The following is a 7,503-nucleotide window of genomic DNA, read 5'->3' as shown; positions in this document are numbered from 1 at the left end:
AAAAGTGCCGAACTTGGGATGACTTACCTCGACTGTACCAAATAGGAAAATGCTAAGTACTGTAAGAGGGATTTCTTCATTCGGTTTGGTAGTGATAATGTGAGGATCTGCGGCATCTAATAATACTTTATCTCTAGCGTTAAGTTGATTTGGAAAGGTATTGAGCACATTCTGGCATAGTTTTGGTTTATCTTGTGTTCTCGGTTTATGCGTTTGCCATTTATCTGGCTCCTCAATTTGTAGCCTTCGATCTTCATGAATAGGTTCTCTGCTACTGCTTGAGAATGGCTCTTCTACTTCTTTCAGACTCATTTCCTGTAAAGTAGGTTGCATCATATTGTCAGTTTTAGTAAAATGGTTTAGACGATCACTTTCAATTTCCGATGTGTTACCAGAATTGCAAGCTTGAATGGTGATTGTTTCGTCTCCCACACGAAGTGTGAGCTCACCTTTGCAAACATCAATAATCGTTTTAACAATTGCTAAAAAAGGCCATCCTAAAATCAAAGGAGTGCTACTATCCTCCTCTATGCCTAGAACAATGAAGTCAATGGGAAATATAAATTTATCGATTTTAGCTAGCACATCTTCAATAATACCCTTAGGAAATCTTATAGTTTTATCTGCTAATTGAATGCTCATTCTAGTCTGTTTGGGATTCCCAAGACCTAATTGTTTGAACATTTTCTAGGGCATGACGTTAATACTAGCCCCTAAATCAGCTAATGCATTATTGACATCTAAACTACCAATTAAGCAAGGAATCGTAAAACCCCCGGGATCTTTTAGTTTGTTGGTAGTTTATTCTGTAGAATAGCTGAGCAAACTACATTTAGCTCCACATGTGACGCCTCGTCCAACTTTCGCTTATTTCCTAAAAGCTCTTTTAAAATTTTCATTGCGTTTGGCATCTGCGATAGAGCTTTAATAAACAGTAAGTTAATATGTAATTTTTTTAAGAGTTTAAGGAATTTACCAAATTGTTCTTCCGAGCGGTCTTTCCTTGTCGCATTGGGGTATGGAACACAAGGTTTATATTTGACATTCGCTGATTTGTTTTTATTATGACCTACCTCACCTTGACCTCTACTCACCACAGTTTCTTGCCTCGATTCTGGCTCAGGCCCAACGAATCCTTCTTCATCTTGAACATTAATAGCGTTGAGTTGTTCCCTTGGGTTGGTTTCAGTATTACTTGGCAAGCTACCTTGTGGTCGTTCGAAGATTTGTTTGGAAAGTTGGCCTATCTGAGTTTCAAGCCTTTGGATCGATGCTTGTTGATTTTTAAGTGCTATCTCGGTGTTCTAGAAATAGGTTTCAGACACCGAGATAAATTTAGACAGAATCTCTTCAAGGTTCAGTTTCTTTTCCTGTTGATAGGGTGGTTGTTGAAAACTCGAAGGATGTTGTGGTCTCTGATTTCCTTGACCGCCCCACAAGAAATTAGGATGGTTCCTTCAACCTGCATTATAAGTGTTACTATATGGGTTATTTTAGGAACTAAAGTTATTGTTACCCATATATTGGACTTGTTCCTCCTCGATGCTAAGGTTGAAGGGTTGATACTCTGTGCATGCTCCTCCTCCACTCGTCTCACACTCATTACTAGATGTACCTGAGTAGAACCAAGTAAACCATCAATCTTTTTATTTAGAAGTTCTACCTTGTTTGACAGCATAGTAACCGAGTCAACATTATAAACGCCTGTTGTTTTAGTTGGCTTAGTCCTGATGACTTGCCACTGATAGTTATTCAGTGACATCTCTTCAATAAATTCGTAAGCCTCTTCAGGTGTTTTGTTGTTGATGGTTCCCCCAGTTACTACATCAATCATTTATCTTGCCGAGGGGTTCACACCATTGTAGAATGTTTGAACTTGCAACAATAGAGGTAGTCCATGGTGAGGACACCTTCGTAGTAGGTCCTTGTATCTCTCCCATGCATCATAAAGAGTTTCTAAGTCCATCTGCACAAACGAAGAGATATCATTACGTAATTTGGCTGTTTTAGTCGGCGGGAAATATTTTAATAGAAATTTTTCGGTCATTTGTTCCCAAGTAGTAATTGACCCTCGTGGTAACGAGTTCAACCACTATTTAGCTTTGTTCCTCAATGAAAAAGGGAATAACCGAAGACGAATGGAATTTTCAGAAATGCTATTAATTTTAAATGTATCACAGAATTCCAGGAAATTTGCCAAGTGAGTGTTTGGATCCTCATCCTACAAACCATCAAATTGAACAAATTGCTATATCATTTGAATAGTGTTAGGTTTTAGTTCAAAATTATTTACAGCAATAGCAGGGCTAACTATACTTGACTCAGTTCCTGTTAAAGTAGGTTTAGCATAATCATACATAGTACAAGGAGCTGGATTTTGATTTGCTAGTTCAACGGGTATCGCAGGAGGTACCTGGTTGTCTTAGTTTTCAGCCATCTCCTCTGTTGGGGTTTGAATATCATCCTCTTTCTCGTTCTATGTGTATATTAAGCTTTGCCTTATTTCTCTTTGGTTTTTGCGAACTGTGCGATCGATTTCTCCGTCAAAAAGTAATGGTCCTGATGGGTTTCTTCTAGTCATAAACTAAAAAACCTACCAAGATAAAGAAAAATTAAATTGATAAATAATAAAAATAAAATAGAATTAACTTGCAAGAAAATAAATGGCTAAAGTAATAAAATTTAAGTGTTCCTAATATCTTAGTTCCCCGGCAACGGCACCAAAAACTTGATCATGATTTTCGTGATAGGTAAGTTTTATATATTTATAATTAATCGTTCTTGAAACTAACTATTATCACGATGTAGGCAAGTGTACCTATCGAACAGCAGTATAGTTTTAGCAAGACCAGATTGTCAAACCCAAAGGAACTAAAAGTACTAATAATGACTGTCTTTTTATTATCTAGCCTAAGAATAAGGGGGTTTTGTTTTAACTAACTAATTATCTAAACTAAGGATTCACAGAAACTAGAATTGGGGGATTACTTTTGGAAAATGATTGAATTAAGACAATACCTAAGGAATAATCCACCTAGACTTCACTTGTTATTTTGACTCCAAATCGGACGATTTATTCATTTAACGTGTTCCATAGAGATCCCTAAGTTATGTTATTATCCCTATTCAAGACTAATAACGTCTAATCCCTAGGTCGAATAATTGAGACTTTTCTCTAATTAACACCCTAGGGTTGCATTAACTCGATCTATGGATCCCCTTCTTAGGTTTGACCCTAACCCTGTAAAATCTTGTCACCCTATCTCTAGGCGCACAATCGACTCCGCTTAATTATGACAAATGTATTCTTAGACAGGGTCTATTCCTCCTCTGAATAAAAGCTTATCTTGAATCAGTATCTTAGGATATCAAAAAAAGAATTAAGAACACATAATTAAGAACAAGTTAAATATTTATCATACAATTTAGAAAATAATAACAAGATTCATCTTAGGTTTCATTCCCCTTGGGTATTTAGGGGATTTAGTTCATAACTAAAAAGGAAAACATCTCAGAAGAATAATGAACACAAAACATAAAGAAAACCCAAAACTCCTGAAGGGAAATTGAGGGGAGATCTTCAGTCTTGATGGTGACTCTGGCTTTTGAGATGGATTAATCGACTTCCCTTGAGCAGTTCCCTGCCTCCTTTTCTCTGCGTCCCCCTTTTCCTCTTCCTTTAGGGTGTATTTATAGGCTTTAGAATGCCTAAAAGCCCTTAAAATTAGCCTTTTCTGAATTGGACTCAACTTAGGCTCAGCAGGGACACGCCCGTGTGACACGCCCGTGTGCGATTACTTCAGGTCGTGCTCGAGCCTGTTAGAATGGCATGGGCGTGTGTTCTACCCGTGTGAGTCATGCTTCGATTCTGCCAAATTGACACGACCATGTGGTCTACCCGTGTAAGGAAGTCCAGGCCATGTTGATTTCATACGTTGGCCCATTTTCTCCGTTTTTGCCCCGTTTCTCGTTCCTTTCGCTCTCCTACGCTCACCTAAGTATAAAACATGAAATTAAAGCATTAGGAGCATCGAATTCACCAATTCTAAGGAAAAATCATCCATAAAATGTGTTAAGCATGGGGTAATAATATGTATAAATTACGGTTTATCAGAAAATCACGTATAACTCGTACAATGCCATATCCCAAATATGGTCGTACATGTTATCACATATCGGTGCCAATGTCCCAGACATGGTCTTCCACGAAATCATATAACGATGCCAATGTCCCAGACATGGTCTTACACATAATCACAATACAATGCCAGTGTCCCCGACATGTTCTTACACGTAAGCACAATACAATGCCAATGTCCCAGGCATGTTCTTACATGCAATCACATCTCGATAATACTAATGTCATGACATTTGTATCTTATACTATTCCTAAGGTTCGTACGGGACTTTCAGATATCATAACTTCACCGATTCTTGCTTGTATTTGCTCGTTCAGCATTCATAGCAATTCAATGATGGTTAAACATTTATAAATCAATCTAAAGATATTTATTTGCATATGAACTTACCTCGTATATACGATAAATGGATCGGATCGACTACTCGACAACTTTCAATTTCCCCCGATCTAAATATGATTTCTTTCTTTCTTAATCTATATGAATTCAAATTTAGCTCATTTAACCACCTATTCATTCAATTTAATTCATAAACACATATTTGGGCCTTTTTACACTTTAGCCCCTAAAGTTTCATATTTACTCAATTTAGTCCTTATTTCACAAAAACACAAATTACACCAAATTTGACAAAACTCATGCTTCGTCGAATTACCATAGTGCCCCTAGTAGCCTATATTTCTCATTTATTTCACATTTCAATCCCTCAATTTACAATTTTTCACAATTTGATCCTATTTAGGCTTTTTCATCAAAAATCACTTTACAAAACATAAAAATCAATCAACAAATATTCATTTTTCATCATCAAACATTCAAAAGCTCAAGCATTCATCAATGGCATTTCACAAAATCATAACACTTTCAAAAATTAAAGTATGGGCTAGCTAGAACACGAAGCAACAATCACATAAACATAGAAATCATCAACAACCTAGCTCGAAACATACCTCAATCAAGAACAACAAGGGCCAAACCCTAAAATGCTTCCAAAGCTTTATTTTCTTTTGTTATTTGATTAAGATGAAGAGAAATAAGATGATTTTAGCTTTTTGTTTTATATAATCTAACTTAATACATAGTTTACCATTTTACCCTTGGTTATTAAACCGTTTAATCATCAATTATAAGGCCACTAATTTCCATTAACCTTATCAATGGCATAATAACATCATAAGGACCTCTACATTTAAATTTCATAGCTAATAGACACTTTTAACAAGTAGAATGTAACTTTTGCATTTTACACGATTTAGTCCTTCTTCTCAAATTGAGCTATTAAATGATAAAATTAGCTCACAAAATTCACACATATTGTAACGCCTCGATTTTTGGGTGTAAAAATATTGGGCCTTGAGTCTGGGTTTGGGTAGAAGACGGCCCGAATAATTTGGATGTTTTAATTATTATTATTTGGTATGTTTAGTTTAGTAATTAAATAAATTACAAAGGGTTTATAGTGCGGGAAAAATCCTGGGCTCGACCCAGGGCTTTGGCAAAAATTTGAGCATTTTTTTATTATTAAAAGGATCTGGGCAGTAGGCCTTATCAATAAGGGCTGAGTTTTAGCACAAACAAGCACTTGGCCCAGTGGCTAAGCACGCTAGGAGGGCGTAGGAGGTGCCTAGGTTCAAGGCACGGCTTGCGCAAAAGGGTTGTTTTTTTAGTATTTGGGTTATGGTTAAAATAGGGGTTAAGAGGAGTTATGAACATAATCCAACACAAGGAGCACCTGTGGCGTAGTGACAGCAGCGTGCTAGGCACGCAGAGAGGGCGCAGGTTCTAGTCCTTGCGCGGACAATTTCTGTTTTATTTTTAAAGCGGGCAGAACTGAAGCAGGTAAGGGTTATAAATTAATTGTGAGGGGATTATGTCATGAAAGGAACTTCGGTGCAGTGGCAAGCAGCGTATGTGTGGTTAACATGTCGTAGGTTTGAGATATATAGCAGGTGAAATTTCCTTTTTATTTCGGAAGTAACCGAGGTTGAGCAGGAATAGATTAAGATTAATTGTGACCCTATATTAGTAAAGAAAGAAGCGTGGTGCAATGGCCAGCAGCATGGGCGAAGGCACAAGGGCGGACGAAGGTCTGGGGTTCGAGCCTCACCTCGCACACAGAAGGCTTGATTTTTTGCTGCACGCGTGGGGAAGGAATTGGGATCTGATCAGGACTCTGGGCAGCGTGCTGAAGCAGTGCAAGGATGTGGATAAGGATGCTACTGGTCGGTTAGGAGTTTGAATGAAATTCAAATATTGAGTTGGCCAAGAATCAATGAGAAATTCATGGAATTGGAATTTAAGAAAAAATTTTATGCCAAAATGCACTCATTCGGCCATAGCAAATAAGTGCCGATTATTTTTGGCCTTTATGATTCTTTTTCTCTTCTTTCATTCTCTTGCTCTCTTAGTTCCTCAAGCCGAGGCCATTAACCCATTCATCTCTTTTCTTTTAACGTCATCTTCCCATCTTCTTTGCTTCACCAATCATAAAGGAAAAACCTCTTCCATCCAATCACCTTAGCTGATCACTCACAAAAGCCGAAATCGCAACTTTTGTTTTCCCCTTGTGCCGATCTCTTTTAGTTTTACTCGTCTTTTCGCTAAAGCCAAATCCCCTAACTGTGTTAGCCTTGTCGACATCTGCTCCCTCTCATCATCGAGCTTCCATTTTTCTTCCTCCCTTATTTGTTGAAAATTCGAGGTCACCATACTTTAAGAGGTTGGAAGCAGAACACCTTTAGACCTCTTGGACTCATCCTTTACTCGTGTTAAGGGTAGGAAAGTATTGGAAATGTTCTTCATTGAATAGATCTCGTGGTAAGTATTCGTAACCCTCTTTCCATTCGTATCTTGTGGTTTTGGAAAAAAAAGCCGAGAAATCCCTAATCGATTAGGGAGGCTATCATTTTGGACTAAAGGGTTTATTGGGTTTATTTATCGTTCTATTATGAATAAGGTGGAATAAAGGTTGTCGATCAAGGAGCAGTGGGAAGCGAGGACATCAAAACGACTGGATCTAGACTTAGTCAGTATTTGCAACAAAGGCAACTCGTGTGTGGATCTCACCAACATATCATTATAGATGAGGTGTCTAAACGACACCCACTAGTAGACTAGATCGGCAAAAGCTGAAAAGCCAAAATGCCGAAAAGTTGGCATTTCGAGAACTTGCGAGCGTGCGAGCGCTCGTGGGATTGTTTGTATTGATAATTTTTGTAACTTCAACGATAAGATTGCAGAGTGCGCAATTTCGTGCACTTCGGTATATTTGGGCTTAATGGGCCAAAATGGAGTTAATGGGCCAATAGGCCCAATTCGGTAAAAACGCTCGATAATTGTTTTTGTTAATATGTTAATACCTGTA

General features: G+C 37.8%; 1 non-coding gene across 1 annotated transcript; it reads left to right on the top strand.

Annotated features, from left to right (window-relative positions):
* The first annotated feature begins 1,892 nt into the window (after positions 1-1,892).
* On the top strand, positions 1,893-1,998 carry LOC121228613 (small nucleolar RNA R71). The gene has a single exon (XR_005926189.1). It is a non-coding gene; the product is annotated as a small nucleolar RNA R71 (small nucleolar RNA).
* The last annotated feature ends 5,505 nt before the right edge of the window (positions 1,999-7,503 follow it).

The sequence above is a fragment of the Gossypium hirsutum genome, chromosome A04 (assembly GCF_007990345.1).
Source record: "Gossypium hirsutum isolate 1008001.06 chromosome A04, Gossypium_hirsutum_v2.1, whole genome shotgun sequence".
Classification (NCBI taxonomy): Eukaryota; Viridiplantae; Streptophyta; class Magnoliopsida; order Malvales; family Malvaceae; genus Gossypium; species Gossypium hirsutum.
The sequence above is the reverse complement of the archived record's forward strand: the minus strand, read 5'-3'. Positions and strand labels throughout refer to the sequence as shown.